This window comes from Castor canadensis, chromosome 19 (assembly GCF_047511655.1).
Source record: "Castor canadensis chromosome 19, mCasCan1.hap1v2, whole genome shotgun sequence".
NCBI classification, from domain to species: domain Eukaryota; kingdom Metazoa; phylum Chordata; class Mammalia; order Rodentia; family Castoridae; genus Castor; species Castor canadensis.
Window position 1 is genome coordinate 27,542,962 of NC_133404.1, and position 21,313 is coordinate 27,564,274.

Genomic DNA, 21,313 nt, shown 5'->3' on the forward strand with positions numbered 1-21,313 from the left:
GGGGCGCGGTGGGCCAGCCGCAGGCGGGTGCGGGGTGCGCCCCGCGGCCGCGCCGCGTGCGCCCGGCAGAGGCGGCCCTGCGTGCCGTACGCCGCGTCCGGGGCGCGCCCGCCGCTATTCAGCTTCCCGGGCTCATTAGCAGTCTCGGTGCGCGGCTCGGCGCGGGCTCACAAAGAGCTGCGGCGGCGCCTCGCGCTCGGCCTCGCGGACGGAGCCGGGGGCGGCGGCGCACCCGCGCAGCCCGGCTCAGGACCCAGGTAAGCGGGAGGTGGGGTGCAGGGGGATCGGCAGTCTGAGTCGCCGGCGGCCGCAGCCTGGGGGCGCCCGGGGCGTCGGGGCGCGGGTGGGGAGGGGACGCGGGTGTTGCGGCCCGAGTGCCCCCTGGCTTCGGAGCGGCCGCGGAGGGGGGCCATCGGCGGGGCTGAGCGCCGCCGGCACTTGTGGGGTGCAGACCCGTGGCCCCATTCTCCGGATCGGCCTCCTGCTATCCCTCCCCGCACCCCACATCACCCCGACCGGAGGCGGGCACGGTGGGGACCAGCTGGCGACTCGTGCATCCAGGACTGGGGGAGACCCGACCCGGGTAATTGTCGCTGGCCAGTGGTGGCTGCCCGCACTGGTCCCCTCCGGGCCGACCTGGCTGCTAGTGCGTTCAGGGAGCCCCTTTTGGCGCTGGTACCAAGTCCCCATGCTGGGTGGCAACTCCCGAGTTTGGGGTCTCTGCCTCCTGGGGAACCAAGCTTTGATCCTCGCGGCTTCCCTTTCCCCTTTATAATGAGGCCCAAGGGGGAAAACTCAGTTAAAAAATTCACACTCCGTTTCCCCTGGGCGGCCAGCTTCTGGGGGTGCGGCGTGGACATGCCCCATCAACCTGGCCCCTTCCCCACCGCGGGCACAGCCCGGCAAAACGGCTGACAGGAGATTTGGGTACAGCTGATGAAGGCAAACACTCATTCCGGGCCCCCAAGCAAGTGCTTTATTCTGGGCAGTGGGCAGTGGGCCTCTGTGCCAAAGGTAGGGGTGAAGTTCCCTTGGGCTCTGTGTGGAGGGAGGGTCTTGGGGTACCCACAAGGGGTCTACGCTAAACTGTTGAAGTTGTAATGGAGCCTGCTGGGCTTAACTTAGGATTTCCTTGCAGAAGAAAGACTTTTAATTGTTTCAGACCTATTTGGGTACTATGTGACAGGGGCCACACTTAAACCTATGGGTACCTATGTAGTCAGCTCACAAATGACCGTGCAGAGGGTGAACTACCCTAAGCCTGGCATTTTATTCTTGGCACTTTATTCCTGGTCTGATTTGTCCCTGGCTGTCTTCAACCTCTTGTTTCCCCTCTGTGGATTTTGTTCTCCCTCCCCCTGTTTTGAGAAAGCACAGTGATTTTAGAAATGAAAACCTAAAAGCCTTCAGGGTTAGAATTGGGACAACTTTTTCTGACATACAGCTCTGCAGGTGCCAAGAACCTGTGGGTGGCCTTCCTTTGGAGCAGAGTCTTTCCAGTGAGGCGAGGCAGGAGCTTCTCCTTTGGGGAGCTGTGGGCATGAGACAGGGGACATGGGAGTCACAGCATGTAAAATGCCTTGCCCTGTGCCCTGGCTGCTGGGTGACCATAATACACTGGAGAGGGTCTCCTGAGCATAGGATCTTCTGGGCAAGAGGCAGATTGATACAGACATGAAACCTGCTGGGACTGGAAGCCCTATGGAGGATGACATTCCTCACTGGTGAGTACCACCAGTCCTAGCCTGGAGGCCGTCAGAGGCTAGAGGTCTCTGGAGCTGGGCTGGATCTGGATGATGGCTCTGGTGATGGGCTAACCTGACGTACTTCTCTCTCATGTGTCCCTCCCCACTGCCTTTCCATCTCTGGGATGCTGGACTTCAGGGCTGGGCAAACATACACTGAATCAGACGACCTGAGAGTGTATGTGAGCCTAGAGATAGTGGGCACTGAAAGGGGCTGACACCCGCGACCATCAACTTCTGCTTCTTTTCTACCTCCTTTGCTTTGTGAGGCACCCCAGGCAGAAGTGGTGGCTTGTTAACTTGTTTGCAAAACTGTCCCTTGAGTATTCTTAAACACCACCCCCATCTTTTTTTTTTTAAATATTAGTTTCACAGGACTAATTGGTGGGGGTAAATTGTGAAATGGGGGCACATAAATATCCAATTTGCCAACTGAGCTAAGAAATGCTAGATAAAAATAAAAAATAATTGTAAAAGACACCAATCGCACCCCTCGAAGCTGAGAGGGAGTGCTAAGACACCTTGAATTTTCCTAGACAAAACTGAGGAACTCAGAGGAAAAACACATTTGCCAGTGAACTTGGCATCAGGTTGGGCTTTGTTTGGCTTGGGCGGTGGTCACTGAGGCTTGTCAGAGGCACAGTGTGGGGACAGCGCCTGGATGCAGAGGCCCCCCTCTGGCCCTCAGTTTTTTCCCAGCATTCTTTTCTGTCTTCTCCCCCAGTATGTGCCCTGGGGGTCTCAACAGGTGGGGACCTCTGATGATACCATGGACTGATGTCTTGGAGAAATCTTCATGGTTGGAGGGAGTCTGAGAGAACTAGGAACAGATGGGCACGGAGGTTCTTAACATGGCACTGGTTGGCATTGAGGGTCTTGGAGAACAAGTGACAGACACATGCATGCTCTGTCCTGTAGACTGCTCTTTAGAGAAACGGAGTCCTGATGGAAACTCACTGGTTGGGCGCCCCCGCCTCACTGCTCCCAGCTCCTCACCCTTACTGGTGGCCATGAGGACTGGCGACGTGTAGGCACTGATGGGGTCAGTAACCACTGACCAGAAGGTAGGCAATTCCCTCCTGCCCCAAGAGGAACACTTGGGATGATTGCTCACCAGGGAGCAGCCTGGGTACCTGGCAGGAGTTGGATGGTGATGGGCCAAAAACCGACAATGGAGAATTCTGCGGTTCCTTCCCCCTTCCGAATCCCCCCACTCACCACCTGGGTCAGGGCCAGCTGGAGTTTCTGAGCAGCCTGCTGGTACAGGCTGAGTCAGCTGTCATGGGCACCAGCTTGTTTCTCCTCTCCTGCAGCCAATCCTTTCCTCTGTCCCTGTTGGGCATTCAAAGGAGCCCAGGAGGACAGCCCCCTCAAGGTCAAGCTGTCAGACTCTGTCTGGGAAGCCCTGCATATCTGTGGGGTACTACTGCTCTGTGAATTATGTTTCTGTGCTACCTGCAAGGTTTCCCAGGGTTGGACTGCAAGGTCCAACATGCCCCTAGCCATGTTTCCTCCAGGATGCCCACATTCCAGGCAGACAGGCTCAATGCCCAGGTTGTCCCTGTCCCATCCGCATCTACCACCTTGGCCTGGGCCCTTTATCCATCCTTGATGATCCCAGCTGAATGTGGGCTCTTTCCCTCTTATCTTTGTTTCTCAGTTTTGCCTGGCTCACTCTTGTCTCAGAGTGAGCCAAGAGTGAGCACCTGCTGCTCCTGCTCCTTGACTTGTGCCTCTCCTGGTTTGCTCCATCCCTTATTTCAGTTCTCTGTTTATATTCCAGCTTCCACCCTCCATGAATCAGTATCACTGCTCCCTTGTTAAGCCTGCTTTGTGTTTCTCATTCATACTTGACATTCAATGTCTTATTCATATCCAGTACTTATTTGTTTATTGTCTGTATCTTACCACTGAAATGTATAGACTTTGTTCACCTCCGTATTTCCATTAGCTAGAATAGTGCCTGGCGCAGAGCAGATTCTCAGTGCCGTTGTTGGATGAGTGGATGAATGAAACCCAGGAGCATCATTCTTTCTTGAGCACATGCTTGACTCCCTGCTCCTCCTTTCTCAAAGACCAGAGCTGGAACCAAGCTGCATTCATATTTAGATCCTCCTAAAAGCTAGCACAGAATCTCCTGCTCAGTGGTCAGGCAGGACAGAGCTGCAGAGTTGGGTGGTACAAGCCACCTAGGCTAGAAGAAAACACAGTTGGGAAGGTAATGCACCCCCCAGAGCAGGCCTTTGGATTGTGCACTGAGATGCACTTCATGCATTGGGAAGGAGACACCCTCTCCCCTAGGTTCCCTTCCTTTTCCACCTGGATCTTTCTGAACTTGTCTTGTACCTCATGCCAGACTCGGTGTCTCAGGACCCTCCCTTCCAGAAACCTGTTCTTGTCTGACGCTCTCCTGCTTGTGCTCTGGACGGCCCAGTGTGGCTGTCAGGTTTTATGAGGTAGGAAAAGAGAATGGGATTGGGAATAACAAGAGCTCAGTTCTAACCTGGCTGTGCTCTTAACCCCTGGGGCCTCATGGAAGGCACTAGCCTTAGGATCTTTTCTGTGCCTGTAATACATGCATTATACCTCTTACCCAAAGTTGTTTTGAGGCACGAATTCATGTGATGTAGAATGGATGCAACACGGGCTTCGTGGGGTGCCTCCGGCCTGACCCCTGGCTTTTCTTATCTTTTTTTTGCCCCCCCGGGAGTCTTAGGGGTCAGCTTTATGAGTGACACCTATCACCCAGTAAGAGAATGTGAATGTAGGCACCTCCTAAACTCTAAAGTGCTATTCCAATGTAAGGCACTACATCTGTTATTTTGTGTTTCTTTCAAAAGAAAGAAACATGCAGTTGAGATTCCTGCATTGACTGAGTGCAAAAATGTTTTCATCTTACAATTTTCTGGAAACAGAAGTATTCCAACATTCAAAAGTGGTTTAGGATGAAGAAACCAGTGGAATTAAATACACGTTGAGGGCAATCAGTATGTTGAGTTCTGTTCCTCTGTGTGCTGTTTAAATAACTTCCCACCAAACCAAAGAGGCTGGTCTTGTCTTAATTTTGCAGCAAGAAGGCTGAGGACCATGCAGCTGTGACTCGCCCAAGGGCCTGAGTTGGAGATAGTGTAAGGCACCTGCTCCTTCCTGGTGTCCTACAAGAGCCCATTTGGCATCCATTTGGTTTTAAACTGGGTGGGCGTTACGAGGACATATGACCACTTACACCACATATACAGGGTTAATATTCAACAGTTGCCTAGAGAACCTAGTGCCTGGTGACTGGAGAGTCCAGGAAGTGCCACAAATGATTGGGAACCCTTCACGGGGATGGGGAGGGGGCTTGGGCACATGTCATATTTCCTAAATAGGAAATCAGCAACCATGGTAATGGTCCCTAGATGTTTTTCTTTTTTTGCGATTCTTTGTCCTCCCTGTCCTTAGAATCCATTGTACAGAGAGATGTTTAGTTCTGAACCGCTCAGCCACTTACTCTGAGCAAACTCGAATTAGTGAATAGGAGGAGAACAATATTAACATTTAGAATTTTCAGTTTTGTGTGTGTTTTCCATTTGGTTGGTTTTATATTCCTGGAATTGATTACCCAGGAAGGCAGCTCTAAATAGGAATTTCTCTGAACTGTTATATGCATTGTTAATTAAAAAAAAAGTGTATATTTAAACTATATATATATATATATATATATATATATATATATATATATATATATAGTTTGTAGTTTTCCCCAGGTGGTTTGCTTATCAATTTGTCTTGGAAAAATCCATTGTTTGATAAACAGGAGAAGGATTAATTGAGTGAGTGCATGCTTTTAGAAATGATGGATGTCTTGGGTCTTTCTGACAGCGAGTGTGTGCATTGTTCAAATGAAACATTTTACGTTTCTCAGTGTTTTGGCGTAAGAAGTGAGCCGTGTGCTCCAACATCTGTCCCTGTTATCCAAAGCTGGTGACAGCTGTCATGGGTGGGGTGGAGCGGAGCAGGGGCTTGTGTTAGGAGTCAGCGGCTTGGGAAAGCCAGGCTCAGCCTCCACCAGCAGGCCAACTGCAGAGTGCCACTGCTCTGAGTTAAACTTGGCTCGTCCTAAGAAGGGCACCTGAAGGTCTGTCCTTCCTTCCTCATCAGCCGCCAGTTCCTGTGAGAATTATATATGCGCAGATGTCTGTTACAGTTTGGTGCATGGTCAGTGCAGTCACAGGTGAGGGTGTGGGTGGATGGATGGATTGCATGCGTGTTCTCCCAAACTTGCCTGCCATGTCTCAGACACCTGGTACCACCTTGGGTCCTCTAGCTGGTTCTGGTTAAGGCAGCTGCTAATAATGAAAGCTGTTGTCTGACTGATGGATGGATTGGTTCTGGCCAAGGGTTCCAGTGTGCCTGCCAGGGATCACTGCTAGATTCTGGGCCCCAGAGGCAGGACTGAGCCATCTTGGCAGCTGTCTAGGGAATGACCTCCACAGCCCTTTTAGCTGTGCCTCGCTTTGTGCACATGTGCACCCAAGATCCTGCCCATGGACTTTTTCTGCCCTTTGAGTGCCCGAGGATGGGGCAGCTGGAGAAAAGTGTGCTGGGGGAGTTTCAGGTTGTGCGTGAGTTGCTTTTTGTTCTCCGGGCATATCTTTGTGCTGCTGTCTTGGGTTGGAAAGTCTGGTCTTGACTCCCCCTTGGGTTTCGACAGATTTTTAACTCCTAAATGAATTGCATTTTATTAAATAATGGCCTTCTTCTTGATCACAGGTGGGTCTAGGCTTAATCAGCAGAGATGGCTGGTGCCACTGCACATGATTTTCTCCACCCAGAAGTAGCATCACCTCCAAATTGACTTCATGGGGGGAGCTGCCTTAAGGGAGGACCTGGCCTGGCAGCATCCCTGCCTCTTATTTTGGGAAGCCCCCCCTTAACTCCCTGTATGTGAAATTCCTTGATTCATTGTGTAGGATGTTTAGTAATGGAGACAGAGAGTATGGACAGTTAAAGGGTAGCCCCTCACCTTGCTCCTTCCATACACTTGCAGTCCTTTGATGCATGGGGACTCTGCAGTGCCAGAACTGGGGGTACTCCCAAGTCCCTTTGCTGCGAACTTTATACATGCATGCATGCATCCATCCACCCACTCACCAGGTATTTTCTGAGCACCTGCTGGGTCCGTCTTCCCTGCTCTCTATTAGAACTGGGTGGAGTCAGAGACGGAGCAGTGAGGATCTGTTGGAGAGTGCTTGATGGCTTCAGAGCCCCATCCTGGTTCTTGGTCTAAGGCTCCCCTTGGAGAGATACAATATGAAAGGTGTGGGAATGCCAAGGTGGGCAGAGCCCATCATGGAACCTATCCTAGAAAAGTGTGTGTGTTTGTCTATTCAGAGCAGATGGGCCAGCCTGGAGTGGGGCAACCTGGGCACAGGGAGGAACCACTTTTTAGCATTAGGGTTACATGGTTTGTGTAGGTCTGAACAGGAGATGGTGAGTGGGAAGAGGGGTGGCTCCTGACCACTGGGTGGAGCTGCCCTGGGTGGCCCTGAGAAGCCAGCAGAGCCAGGGAGAGAGGGTAATTGTAACACACACAGTTACAGTATTTTCTACAACCAAGATTCATGATCCGAAGTGTGGACCACGGACAAGGGACTCCACAAATGTGTATCCAGAGGCAGGAAGAGGATGCACAGAGGGGCACAGGAAGGATGCAGGGCATGGTGTATTTAGAGCTTGGGAGAGTGAGCATGTAGGAGAGACATGGGCTCCAGGAGCCTCTCCCACCCCATCGTGTTCTGTGGGAGCTGTGTCTGCCACAGCCCAGCCTGTGAGCTCAGATGTTTCGTTTTACCCTTTAGAGATTTACAGGCTTTCTAGATTAAATTGCCCCTGTTCTTCTACAGGCACGACAAAATCCACGACAAACTATACATCACTTTATTAATTTGCTCACACAGAGTCAACCTGTGCAGTGCCTCTCACTTACCCCAGCACACAGGAAACCTAGTTCTAGTTGTTTGCAGAGAATGGGTGATGGCACAGGACAGATTTGCAGAGGCACATAGGAGAGAGGTGCCTGGCTGGGGATGCAAACAGTCATTGCAGCTGCTCTCAAAGGCTTTCTGGCCCTCTGTTGGGAAAGAGGAGTGCAGCTTCTGGACTGGCCAAGGCACAAGGCTTGGAGAGGGGCAGGGCAGAGCAGCTGTGGGCAGATGTGCTGAGCCAGGTTGCATTGTGGGGAGCTGGGCTCAGAAGCCACTGTAGCATGGCAAGCACGAAGCAGACCTTTGAATGTTCTTCTCGGTGACCCAGAAACCTCAGGGTGCTTGCAGCTCCTGCCTTTCCTTCCTCTTGGCCCTGGATAGGATAGGTAACTGTTCATCCTGGGTGACCGTGTCACGCATCAGAAATTCCAGTTTTGTAGATAACTACAAAGTAGTTTTGTAGATAACTACAAAGTAGCTGGGCTACTTTTTTGGAGATGCAGTGAGCTGGTTTTTTTCCTCTGGCTCAGGATGGAGGTGGTGGCTGTATTCCCTCCTATGAGGCCCAGGTTAGTCCCCCTTACCACTGTCTTCTGGGACTGGGCAGGGGGTCCTGGCTAATTCTGCCTTTGTTACTACCATGTGCCGTAGCTGGGAATTTGTTGGGCTACTTAGAAATCATGACTTAAAAGGGAGAAAGCTTCATTCGTCAGACACCCAGTATATACTGCAATCCACATGGACGGAGGTCTCAAATTGCCTTACTCCTATACCATGATACAGAGTTGCCAAAGTCTAATGTATTTAATATATCATTTTACAGCAGAAATGTTGCTTGTACTCACAGGAGGTGTCCCCAGCAGGGAACCTGTGCTGTATTCTGGAGATGGGTTGTTACTGTACCACCTTAATCAGTCGAGGCTGAGCCTGAAGAGCCTCATGGAACCAGGAAAGGTGTATAAAATCCACGTGTTTGTAGAAAAGCAATTAAGAGTTCTCTTCTGAGTGGCCATCTTTAGGTAAAATTAACTTTGGTTTCTGGGACGTAAATGGATACACAGTACAGTAATTTGGGACTGACTTATCTCACCTACCCAGTGTCTGGCGGTGGTCTTTAAGCTCTTACCAGTATTCCTGAGTGGAAACTGTCCAAGTTGACCAAGATCTGGAGCCCATTATGGGTGTTCATTGTGTAGAATTCATGTCAACTGATTGCCTGGACATCACCGGACCTTACCTCTTGGGCCTTGACACCAGAAACCCTTCTCTCCCCATCTTTAGAGGAATGTATTTTAACAAATACTCCCTTAAAATATAAACATGCAATGTATAATTGATAAGAAACAGACAGCCTGATAGGAAAAGAAGTGAAAGAAACACACACACACACAATGTCTAATACACAGTTGAAAAGATGCCCAACTCAAAATAAATCATAAATATGATACTGTCACACATCCGCTAGACTGGTTCCAATAAAAAGAACAGCAACTGGCAGGTGTTGGTGACAATGTGGGCTTCCTGGAACTCTCACTAATTATAGGGTATAAATCTCTATAGCTGGTCCAACACAGGTGGCTCACACCTGTAGTCTCAGCTATTTGGGAGGTGGAGATCAGGAGGATTGCACTTTGAGACCAGCCTGGCCAAAAAGTTAGCAAACCCCCATCTCAGCCAATACTAGGTGTGGTGGCACACACACCTATCGTCCCATTTACATGGGAAGCATAAATAGGTGGACCGTGGTTCTGGATGGCCTGGGCATAAATGGAGACCCTATCCCCAAAATAACTAAAGCAAAAAGGACTGGGGGGGCGTGGCTAAATTGGTTGAGTGCCTGCAAAGCATGAGGCCTTGAATTTAACCCCTGGTACTGCAAAACAAATACAAAAAAATTCCTACAGCTGCTTTGTGAAGCTGCTTTGTAGTAACAGCTAAAGTTAAACATACATATACCCTATCACAGGTAATCCCAGTCCCAAAGAAACAGTGAAATGTACCAGAGGCTCCTAAGTGATACCATGTCCTAACTGCTCTGAATGTTACATGGGCAAGTATTTGCAGATGAGACCATCCTGGATTATCTGGGTGGGTCCTCACTGCAATCACAGGATCCTGCAAGAGAGAGGCAGAGGGAGATAGGACACAGGGGAGAAGGCAGTGTGGCCATAGAGGCGGGGCTTGGAGTGATGCAGCCACAACTCAAGGAACACTTAGCGTTCCTTGGATGAGGTGAGGAACGGATTCTCCCAGAGGGCCTTCCAGAGGGACCACAGTTCTCCTGATGCCTTGATTTCCATCCAGTGGAAATCTAAAAGGATTGTAGTCTTCAGAACCACAGTAATATGAATGTGTATTTTAAGGCACCCAGTTTTGTGATATTTTGTTACAGCAGCCACAGGAAACTGGTACACTGATAAGAGACACACAGTGTCCATAGCAATCTGAAGATAATTGCCCAGTTACAAACAAGTCAGATGGCCATGAGCAGAACAGATCAAGATACTGGGGTTTATTCCCAAATGGAATACTTTGTAGCAAGCTGAGGATGCATACTACAGGTGTGTGCCACAGTGTGGATGAATCTTGTCATATAATGAAAATACCTAGACACTAGAGTCTGTGCTGCATAGCTCCGTTTATCTGAAAGTCAACAGGCAACCTCATGGTGTAGGCAGCCAGGTTGTCTTTGGAAGATGGCAGTTAGAGGAGGCAGGGAGTGGGGTACAGGCCTTTACAGGGGCCAGTTGTGTTGCATTTTCTTAATCTGGATCTTGGGTTGTGTGGATGAGTTTCATTTATGATATGGAACATTTCTGAACACATACTGTATTTCAACAGAAAGCTAAAAAAAAAAAAAAAAAGACAATATATCGTCCTGGAATTTTCTTGGAGAACTTCCAGTTGGCCGACTCATGACTTATTTTACTGTTGGAATAAAACTGTCGCAAGCAAAGCAGGGCATAGTGGTACATACTTGTGAGTCCAGCTACTCGAATGGAGGCTGTAGGTGAGAAGCTCAGTGGTCTAAGGTGGGTCCTAGTAAAAAACACGAGATCTTACCTAAAAAATAACTAAAGGAGAAAAGGGCTTGGGGGTATGGGCTCAACAGCTAGAGTGCCTGCCGAGCAAGCCTGAGGCCTGGAGTTCAAACCCTACTACCATCCAAAAAAAAAAAACCTACTAAAATCAAGACTACCTTTCATGTGAGATAATTAAATTTTGTCATTACAACAAAAGCTTATTAATATTAGAAACAAACTATATTTTCTAAACGAGGTAAAGGTATATAAACGCAACCAGGATGCTAAGATCTATACAGATTTCGTTGGTATGGATAAGCTATCTAGATAAAAAGCTCCTGTGTATAAAAGGAACTGTGTGTGCTCTTAAAGAAAACCAGACATAAATAATCCAAATGTTGAAGTATCAAATGTTACATGATTTCAACCGAGTGAGAAACCAAGGAGCCTTAAGAAGTGTGATCAGAGGGAAATGGTGTGTGTGAACACCTCCCCTCCTGTGGGAAAGACCTGTGTGCTTGTAGCTCAGGGATTGTGGGTGGAGGTTATCTCCAGGTCACGGCCCATCACCCCAAGTCCTAGAGGTACTTGTCCTGTTTGCCCATGTCTCCCCCTGGCCTGCCACTCCTACCACAAACTCCATGTTAGTCAGCTTTTCATTGCTGGAATAAAGTACCTGAGATATCCACACAAAAAGAGAGAAGGTTGACTTTAGCTCATGATTTCTGAGGTTTTAATTTATGGTCACTTGGCCTCGTTGCTTTGGGTCTGTGACTGTGTGGCAGAGGAGCACCTGATGGAGCAAAGCAGCCTACCTCATAGTGACAGGGAAGCGAAAAGTGAGAAGGGTCCTGAGGTCCCAATATTCCTTTTAAGGACCCCACCCCAGTGATGTAACTTCCTTCTATTAGGCCCCACCTTTTAAAAGTTCTCCCACTGCCCAATAGTGCCACAGACTGGAGACCAAGCATTTATGGGGGGCACTTTCCAAACTGTAGCAAACCTCTCATCCCTCTGGACTCTACTTCATTCCTCTCCCTGCTGACCCAGAGTTCTTGTCCTGACTGGGATCCCACCAGGACAGGGTCATGACTGCAGAGGAGAGCGGCTGCCAACCTTGTGACACCTGGCTTCACAGGCCACAGTTGGCTTGAGTGAGTACTGCTGTGGCCATGAAATATCTATACCTTTGTGGGAGTCCTTTGTGGGCTGTCAAAGGCTTGGATGTTCTGTGTGCTCAACACTGCTCTGAGCAGTGTATGTGAACTCACTTTCTCCTTGGCATCCTGTATGGGAGGTGAAGCCCAGCAGAACTCTGGGGGTCTTGCTGATTTGGGGCTGGAGACATGTGTGCTGGTCATGGTATCTATGCACAGTGCCTTCTGCAGGCTGGAAGAGGAACTCCAGGGGGAGGGTGTACAGTGCGGTGTTAGCCCCTTTCTACACAAAGAACTGGAGTCTCAGACAGGGAGGACTGGGTCAAGGTTAGGTTGTGGGTGGTAGAAGCAGAACCTGTGTATTGGTCTTGTCTTGTGTCTGTAGCTCCTTAGGACCCTCTTCCCCATCCTTTTCCAGCCTGATCCAGGTCCTTGGTACTTAGCAGACCCTGCTGGATGACAGCATGGCTCTAGGTGGGAATGGGTACCAGGTACCATTCTTCTCTGAGGTGTGAATTAACTGGTGCTGGGTACTGCATGTCAACTTCTTGGCGACAGCAGCATTGAGTAGATCTTAGGAAATGTTCCCTGTATCCTCTCAGGTACTTTGAAGAGTTCCACGTGTCAGAGGCCAGCACCCACTGCTCGGCCACACACTTTATGCTCGGTAACACAGCCCAGTTGTTCCAAAGCTTACCTGTGGCCTCATCATCTTTCTAGATAGGGGAGCTGTCCTGATGATCTTCCCCATCACCTTGGCATTTTGCTGCGGTGGTATATTGGGTAACACTTGGGAATGCTGTGCTCTGCAGGGCTGGGGCTGCTTCTGCAGTAATGAGGATGGGCCTTCTGAGCACTTAATTCCCAGCGTTTTGAGCTCATTAGCTAGGACGGCCTCCAGGTGCATCCTGTTTGTCTATATGGGATGTCCTGCCCCATCTGCATGTCTTGTCACCCTGCAAGGACTTGTTGTGTGTCATTGTTCTAGGAGCTGAATGGCTGCCTGGTGGAGAGGCAGGCACTTGCCTTTTTGCCTACTTCCCTAAAGGTTATGGATGCTTCTTTGTAGTGTGTGTTGTAAATTTTTTCTAGAAGCATATCTTTCCCCTACCTGCATGCCGTCCACTTCCCTGCCCATGGTCAGGTGCCCACTGGACCCCTGCATAGTGCCTGGAACTCAGTAGCTGCTTAGTAAAAATGGCCAAAGGAGGTTTTGCCAGCTCCACTCACTTGCCTCACTGCACAGACACCAGAGTACAAGGCACAGAGCTGCTTCAGTGGCTTTTTCTTTTGTTTTCAAGAGACGTGAATGAAGTGGGGTGGTGACATGTGACAGGAGCCACCCTGTGGCCTCTGAGATTTCAAGTCTCGTACTTTACTCTGGGAGTACTCTTAGCACAGTCATGATGCTCAGATAACACGACAGTTTCATCAGTGTGGCTTGAGGATCATGAAAGGTGTCCAAGGGGTCAGTGTGGATAGATAGAACATGGGGTTTCTGTCCCCAGGGTATGGGATTGTCTGAGGATGGCTGTCCTGGGCCCCAGCATGAATTTTTGAGCTCTGTGGATACTTTCCACTTTGGTCTCCTGCATCCTTGAGTGATAGATGCTGGGAGTAGTCTAGAATGCAATCCCTTCTCAAGCCCCCTGCCCCATCTGCACCCCATCTGCCTGAGCCAGCAGCACATTTTGCCCTGGATAATTAACAAAGGATCTGAACTCTGGTAGAGACCTGCCTTTCCTATGTTGGCTAAGTACTGCTCCCTACCACCTGGCTACCTGGGGGAGACTGAGACCACAAAGGAATGAGCTTGGAGAGCTTTTTCATGTTTGTGATGTAAAACTCATCCATCATGCTAGGTTCTAGCATACACACAAACCAGCATATGGAAAACTGGACCCTACCTTCAGGGAGATTTTGATCTATGTGGGTTTGGGGGCAGAGTGTAAGAATAAAGGCCACACAGGGCCAGAACAGGACATGGTAGTAAGATGGATGATTCATTCCTGAATGAAGGGTCATGGCTGATGGGGGCTAGTAGCAACCAGAGGGAAAGGGGGCTTGCATCAATCCTGTGACTCAAGTACATTCTGTACACAGTGTCTTCTTGCCAAGGAGCACAGTGTTCAAAGGAGAAACAGAAAGCACACAGTGGAGAAACCCACCAGCACCTCTCAAGCCTGCTGGTCAAGGTCAAATTCAACAGTGAGTCATGTTGACAGCAGGCACACTTGGTATGATGTGGTGAGAAGGGCACTTCACCCCTGTTGTTTTCCTCCCCCAAACCTGTAACCTCTGTATAATCATGAGAAGAAGAAAAAAGAAAAGCCCTTCAGACAAATTCCAACAGAGGAGCATTCTGCAAAATACCTCCCTAGTGGTCATCAAAAATGTCAAGGTCATCGAAAAGCAGAGAAGTCTGAGAAACTGTCACAGCCACTAGGAGCCTAAGCAGACTCGATGACCACATGTGATATAGTGTCCTGGATGGGATCCTGGAACAAAAAAGGGAACCTAGGGAAAAACTAAGGAAATGTGAATGAACTATAGACTTAATTTAATAATAATGGATCAGTCTTGCTTCATTAACATGATAAATATTGAATAATTTTTTCTGTAGGTCTAAAACTTCAAAAAATATAAAGTCTATTAAAAAATTCGGTGAGGTTGAGTTCTGTCACCCCTGTGTCCCTTGGTGCTAGGACCCTGGCTCAGAGTCTTACCAGCTCCAGCCCCTCAGCTGTGTGGTCCTCACTGGGCCTCCTTTACAGTCCCATGAAAACTAGTATTTGTGTTAACAAGATTTCCTGCACTAAGGTGAAATATCTGAGGCAGTTTATAAGGAGGAAGGGTTTATTTTAATTCACAGTTTCAGTCTATGGCTTGTGGTGAGGGAGACCATGATGGTGGGGGAGCATGTGGCAGGCAGGAGCTGCTCACCTCATGGTGACTGGGAAGCAAAGAGTGGCCTTGCTTTTATAACAAAGCCTATCTGCTGAAACCCATTAAGCTATGAATTCATTAGTGGATTAATCCATTCATGAGGTCAGAGCCCTCTTGATCCAGTCACCTCCCAGAGGCCCCACCTCTGAACACTGCTGCATTGGGGACCAAGCCTTTAACATGTGAGCTTTTGATGGATGTTTCCAGTTCAAACCAGAACAATTTTATGCCCCAAGTTTCTGGGTACTTGAAAATAGCCAGATTCAGTCTGCCTGGGTGCTTGGGACCCATCCCAGGAGACATCAGCTGGGCAGCATGAGCACAGATATCAAAAATGAAAAATCAGACCCCATCTGCTGGCAGCCATTGGCCCAGGGAGTTGTGTGGCTGTCCTGCCCAGCACAGTCGGAGCAGGGCTGGCCATTTTTTCATCGATTTGATGATTCTGTATAGCAGAGCCTCAGGGCTTCTTTCTTACAATCAGCCCCTGGAGTCACACAGGTAGTGACCTGTGTGGACAATTTTTTAGGGTGGGATAAAATTGATCATAGCAGATAACATTGACCAAAGCTGATGAGTATATGGTTTATGGTCCAGTGAGGAGGCAGGAGGGAGTGGAGCAGCTGTGGAGGCTGGGATTGAAGATTTATGGCCAAGGTCATGCTGGTCGATCCTCTTTGTTCCCACAAAAAGAGTGGCCTGGCAGGGACACAGAGAATTAAGCCTAACAGTTTGAAATCCTGGGCTGTAGGTAACTTCAGCTTTTTTAACTTCCCTAAGTGTCATGTCCTGTGTTTTGGGCAGAGATGCAGGATGAAGTGGAAGGGTGAGCTGGACAAGGAAAGGAGACCCCCTTGTCCTGTGAGCAGGATCCCTGCAATGATGGCTGGGGTTCAGTGGAGGGTCCCGGTTGCTTCCTGCAGCCTGGCTGGGTGGCAGTGAGTGTGTCACTAGCTCCTCCAGTTGTAGTGGAGATGACACCACTTTGTAAGAGTGTGTGAGCGATGAGTGACGTGGGAGCTGGTGCATGGGAGTTGTGTTGTGTGGGACAGGTGAAGTTGTGTGGTGGGGCTGGAAATGGAAAGGATGTCCCCCCTGCCCCGGAAGGCAGAAGACACTGCTGGGGACTGTGAGGGTTTGGATAAGTGTCCTCCAAAAGTCCAAAGGCTTGATCCCCAGGGTGGTGCTGGGGACCTTTAAGAAGTGGGGCCTAGTGGGCAGTCCAGGTCATTAGAAGCATAACCCCAAGGTCCTTGCGAGGACACTTCCCACTGTTACCATTTGGCACCTGCCCAAAGCAGTGGATGCACCTGGCCTTGGACTGGAACCTTCAAGACCGTGAGCCGAAATAACCCTTTTCTCTTTATAAGTTAGTAATCTCAGGTATTTCATTATAGTGATGGAAAACTGATGAATACAGGGACCCCGGGCAAGCCACAACCTCCTCACTTGTTCCTGAGGCAGTCAGAGGCAATGATTCTTATCGGACTTAACTACTTATCCAAATTTTTTGACAAAATTGGGTTGAAGCATATGAAATTGCTATTTTTTTGTGTGTCAAAAGTGATCAAATATAGTTAATTTCATATGCTTCAGCTCAGTTTAACATTAAAGCAGTTTTTGGCAAGAGAAGACACTTACTTTAAAAACATTGGTTTTGGTTATTGCATGTATACAAATTCAGTGCATTAGAAAATAAAGATAAGCAAACTGAAGAAACTCTGAGATATCCTGCTCTTCCTTCCAGAGCCTGTTTTTCAGCAGGTTTCTTCTCCTGTGCTGGGGCACACACAGCCACCAGTACCCCTCTCCTCCACGGATAGGAAGAGTCCCTCTTCACGAGAAGTTCCTGGGTGCTTTGTCCCACATCCAGCCATATAAGCTTGTATGGTCACTCTTTGAACTAGCTCCCAGGATCGGATGTCAAAGTTGTGTTAAAAATTTTGTTGTTGTTGTCATGAATGACACTTTAATAAATGTCCTTGTAGCTGTTTTTTTCTTTTTTTGCAGATACTCATGATTCATTCCTTGTGATAAATTTCCTGAAGTAGAATTGTTGGGTAAAATATTCAGGCCTCAAAGTCACCTCCAGAAATGTGTTATTTGTCCCTGACAGTGTGAGAGGGATGGGACTTCCTAGCCCTTTCTCTTTCTGTCTCCCTTCCCTTTCTCTCTCCCTCCCTCCCTTTCTCCCTCTCTTCCTCCCTCACTTCCTTTCTCTTTTCCTCCCTCCTATTTTTCCTTTCTCTCCTTCCCTCCCTTCCCCTTGTTTTCTCCCCCTCTGCCCTTTCTTTTTTCTTCCCTTTCTCCTTGCTTCCTTCCTTCTCCTCTCCTCCATTGTCCTTTTCCTTTTCCTTCTCCTTTCCTCTCCCCTCTCGCTTTCCTCCCTTGCAACCTTCCCTCTTGCACATACACCCTTCCCCTCTCCTTCTCCTCTCTCTCCTCTCTCACAGCATCCCCGCATGCTGTCTCTCTGTGGCCATCCTTCCCAGGTTGGCTCGTGGTATTTGCGAGGCGATGAAGAACTTGTGGAGAGTTTCAGACTGTGACTTGCATGTCAGCTCCAGTGACAACAGTTATTCCAGGAGACGTTCCTTTTTAGGCTCTCCCTTTCCCACAGAGGGGCTGGCGTGCTAACCAGAATGCTGGGCTCAGGTACAATGATTGATTTTTAAAATCCATTTATTTTTCTGATTATTTGACAATGGATTGAACTCTTCCCCAGCCCCTGGGGACCACTTGGGTGCATCCCAGTCAGACAGCTGGATGGCTGGTTACTGCCTGCTGCAGCTCAGCCTGATGTCTTGACATCCCAGAGCTGTTGGCTGCCCCAAGCATCCAAGGAAAAGCTGTTGAATTCTGTGGCCCCAGGGGGATCTTTGCCCTCCTTTTTGCAGAAGCGATAGATTCACAGATTCGCTCTGTTGAGCTGGAAAGGAGAATTTTTAGATTTCCTCTGGTTGAAGAACTTCAAATGGAACAATCTACATCAATTCTCCCAAATTGGACTTTGTGCAGGTTCTTGGAAAAATGGACTCGATTATTTTCAATGCATGGAAGCACATTCCGTGGGAACCTTCTGGGAAGGAATTTTAAAGTGCTTCTCTCATTTCATTCTCAAACACAGAGAAGTCTGAAGAACCAGAGGCCTCTGGGAAAGGAGGCGGTCAAGGATTGAGGGGCATCTTTTCCCTACCCTGCTGGTGAGGCCCACTTTTCTGTCCCCTCCAGGTGAGCTGGGTTGGTTGTCAGCCAGGGCAACCATTCCTTTCACTCCACCCAAAGAATGAAAGGCATGAGGGAAAGTCAGGAAACGGGGTGACTCTGAGCAGTTATAGAACATATTGTCTGCAGAGTTTCCATGTATTCTTTCAGTATCTAACAACAAAAGAGCTAATAATGAAAATAAATAGATCTGACATCTCTCTTTGTAAAATCATGCCCTCTGTAGCAATTATCTTGTGGCTGGGAGGAGGAGAGAGCCAGTTTTCTGGCAGCAGAGTTGGGGTTGAAGAAGACCTTGATCTCAACGACAGGGGCAGGCACCTAATGTATTCTACACTCAGGGAGTTCTTTGCCTTTCCTTTTGCATGTGCAGATTTTTTTCACCTAAAATTTTTTCTGGGCTGGTTGCGTGGTTCAAGTGGTAGAGTGCCTGCCTAGCAAACCTGAGGCCCTGAGTTCAAACCTCAGTACCACCCTCCCCCACAAAAAAAACCCCAAACTTTTTTCTGTTTATGAAATTATGCAATCATTACAAAAATGCAAACTTTATAGAAATACATATTGAAGAAAATGAAAGCCCCTCCACTTCTCCTCACCCCTCCCTTTAACCCCTGATGGATGGATCACCATTGTCAACAGTTTGGTGTGGAGTTCTCTGTGGAAATGCTCTATGTTTTATATGAATATATACATAATATTAAAAACGATAAAATATATTACATAAATTGTTTTTCAATCAAATGGGGTCACATTTCAGGTTGAACATCCCTAATCTGAAGTCTTCAAAGTCAGAAGCTTTTTTTTGGTGGTACTGGGGTTTGAACTCAGGGCCTTACAATTGCTAGGCAGGCACTCTACCACTTGAGCCATTTCACCAGCCCGAAGTCAGATACATTTTGAACACCAACACCATGCCACAAGTGGAAAATGCCACTCCTGATCTCATGTATGCAAACTTTGTTTCATGCACAAAATTATTTAAAATGTATGGGGCTGGGGGTGGTGGCTCGTGCCTGTAATTCTAGCTACTCAGGAGGCAGAGATTGGGAGGGTGGTGGTTTGAGGACAATCCAGGCAAAAGGTTAGTGAGACTCCGTCTTAGCTAATGAAAACCTGAGTGTGGTGGTGCATGCCTGTCATCCCTGCTATGTGGGAAGCATAAACAGAAAGATCGCTATCCAGGCTAGCCTGGGCATAAATGTGAAATCCTATTCAAACAATAACTAAAGCAAAAAGGGCTGGGGATATGGCCTGCCTAGCAGGTGATCTGTCTGTCTGTCTGTCTATCTATTTATCTATAATTGCTTATGAAATATACATGATTGCATACAGTCTTTTGCAAATTGTACACAACTTGCAAAATACTGTATAAAATTGCCTTCAGGTTCTATGCATAAGGTGAATATGAGACAAATGTGTTTTGCATTTTTGACTTGGGTCCCATCTGTAAGCTATTTCACTGTGTATCTGCAAATATTCGAAAATCTGAAAAGAAATCTGAAAGCCACAGTAATTCTGGCCCTAAGCAGTTTGGATAAAGGGATCTGCACCCTGCATAAATTTTGTAATTAGATTCCTCCCCCATCACAAGCAGCGCATCTCAAATGTCCCTTGTCAGTTGTGCACAGCGACATTATTCATTCTGACATTTGTGTAACATATGACTGTTTACTTACTGAACTTTTGGGTAGTTCCTATTTTTCACACTCATGGGCAGTGCCGGAGTACAGCTTCTCATAAGTCCTTGTGTATTCATGGGGATGTTTTTGTGGCTTAGGTTCTAGGAAGAGCTGGACTTGCTGGGCTGAATGATTTGAACAGTAGATGTGACTAGATACTGCTTTCTGGAGAGTGGTGGTCATTTTAAGTGACACTGGCTCTGTAGGACAGTGTTTTCCACTGGCTTCCCAGCGGACACTCTGGACTTGGCGTTTAGTCTTTGCAATTTCACTGTCATGTGAGTATAATGTTACTGCTGACAGTAGCCCCCTTCTCTGCGTGTTCTCATTCCTTGAAGTCAGCTACCTGCTGTCACTGGTGCTCCTCAAATAGTAATATCTGGCTTGAAGTTTTCAAGAGAGAGACCACATTTACATAACCTTTATTACAGCCTAATGTTATAATTGTTCTAGTCATTATTAATTGTTGGTAATAATCTCTTAGCCTAATTTGTAAGTTAAACTTTGTCATAGGTACATATGTATCTGTGGGATAGCTGTGGTTTCAGGCATTTGGGTCTTAGAATAAATTCCCCAAAGATAAGGGATGATTAATGTATTTCATTTTGTATTATTACAGTTTTGGGTTTTTTTTGGCAGTACCAGGGATTGAACTCAGGGCCCTGGTGCTTGTAGGCATGTGCTCTATGACTTGAACTACACCACCAGCCCTTTTTGCTTTGCTTACTTTTAAAATTGGTCTTCCTTTATACCCAGACTGGTCCAGACTGTGATGCTCCAATTTGTGTTTCTCCTGGAGTAGCTGGGATGGCAGGTGTGCACCACTGAGCCCAGTCATTGGTTGAAATGGGGGTCTTGCCAACTTTTCTCCTTGAAACTTCAATCCTCCCAATCTCCACCTCCCAGGTAGCTAGGATTACAGGCTTGAGCCTTCACAGCTGGCTTTATTTTTTGTTTTTAAAATTCGTGACTGATGACAAGCTATTTCTCATGTGCTTAATAGTGTTTTGGATTTCTTTTACTTTTCTTTTTATATTCTTGCCTGTTTTTCTGGTGACTTGTTCAGCTTCCTTATTGATTTATTGGCATTTTTTAGTGCAGCAGGGCTATTTCTCATTTGCTGTATGCATTGTAGATATTTTATTCCAGATATGTATGCATTCTTCAACTTTGTTTAAAGACATCTTTAGCAATGCAAAAATTTGGAATTTTTATGTTGTCAAATCTATCAAGCTTTTCTTTTATAGCTCCTGAATTTTGTATCTTTAGAGAAAGGGCTTCCCCACCCCAAGTGCATATAAACACGCTTCTGATAGTTGATACTTGATGGTTCAGACTTTTTTCTTTTTTTACATTTTCCATCTTTTATTCATCTGGAATTTATCTTTAGATATGGCGCAAATTAAGTATGTAAATTTTTTGTAGGAACATCCAGTTTCCCGGCATCATTTATTAATAAGCCATCTTCATATCTCTGATTTCTTTAGTGCTTTACCACTGAGCCACACCGCTAGCCTTCCTTCTCTGTCTTGAGATCACATTTGCCAGATAACTGAAGGGTTGGAGCAT

General features: G+C 47.7%; 1 protein-coding gene across 8 annotated transcripts in view; it reads left to right on the top strand.

Moving 5' to 3' along the window:
• The window catches only part of Apba2 (amyloid beta precursor protein binding family A member 2), a 306,198-nt gene that overhangs the window by 65,384 nt on the left and 219,501 nt on the right, over positions 1-21,313 (top strand). The window contains exon 1 of one of the 8 annotated variants that reach the window (XM_074061685.1): positions 133-257. The exons of the other annotated variants lie outside the window; for them this stretch is intronic. The gene's annotated coding sequence lies outside the window, so the exon portion shown is untranslated. Of the gene's footprint in view, positions 1-132; positions 258-21,313 lie in introns of those variants that run through there. 8 annotated transcript variants of the gene reach the window in all.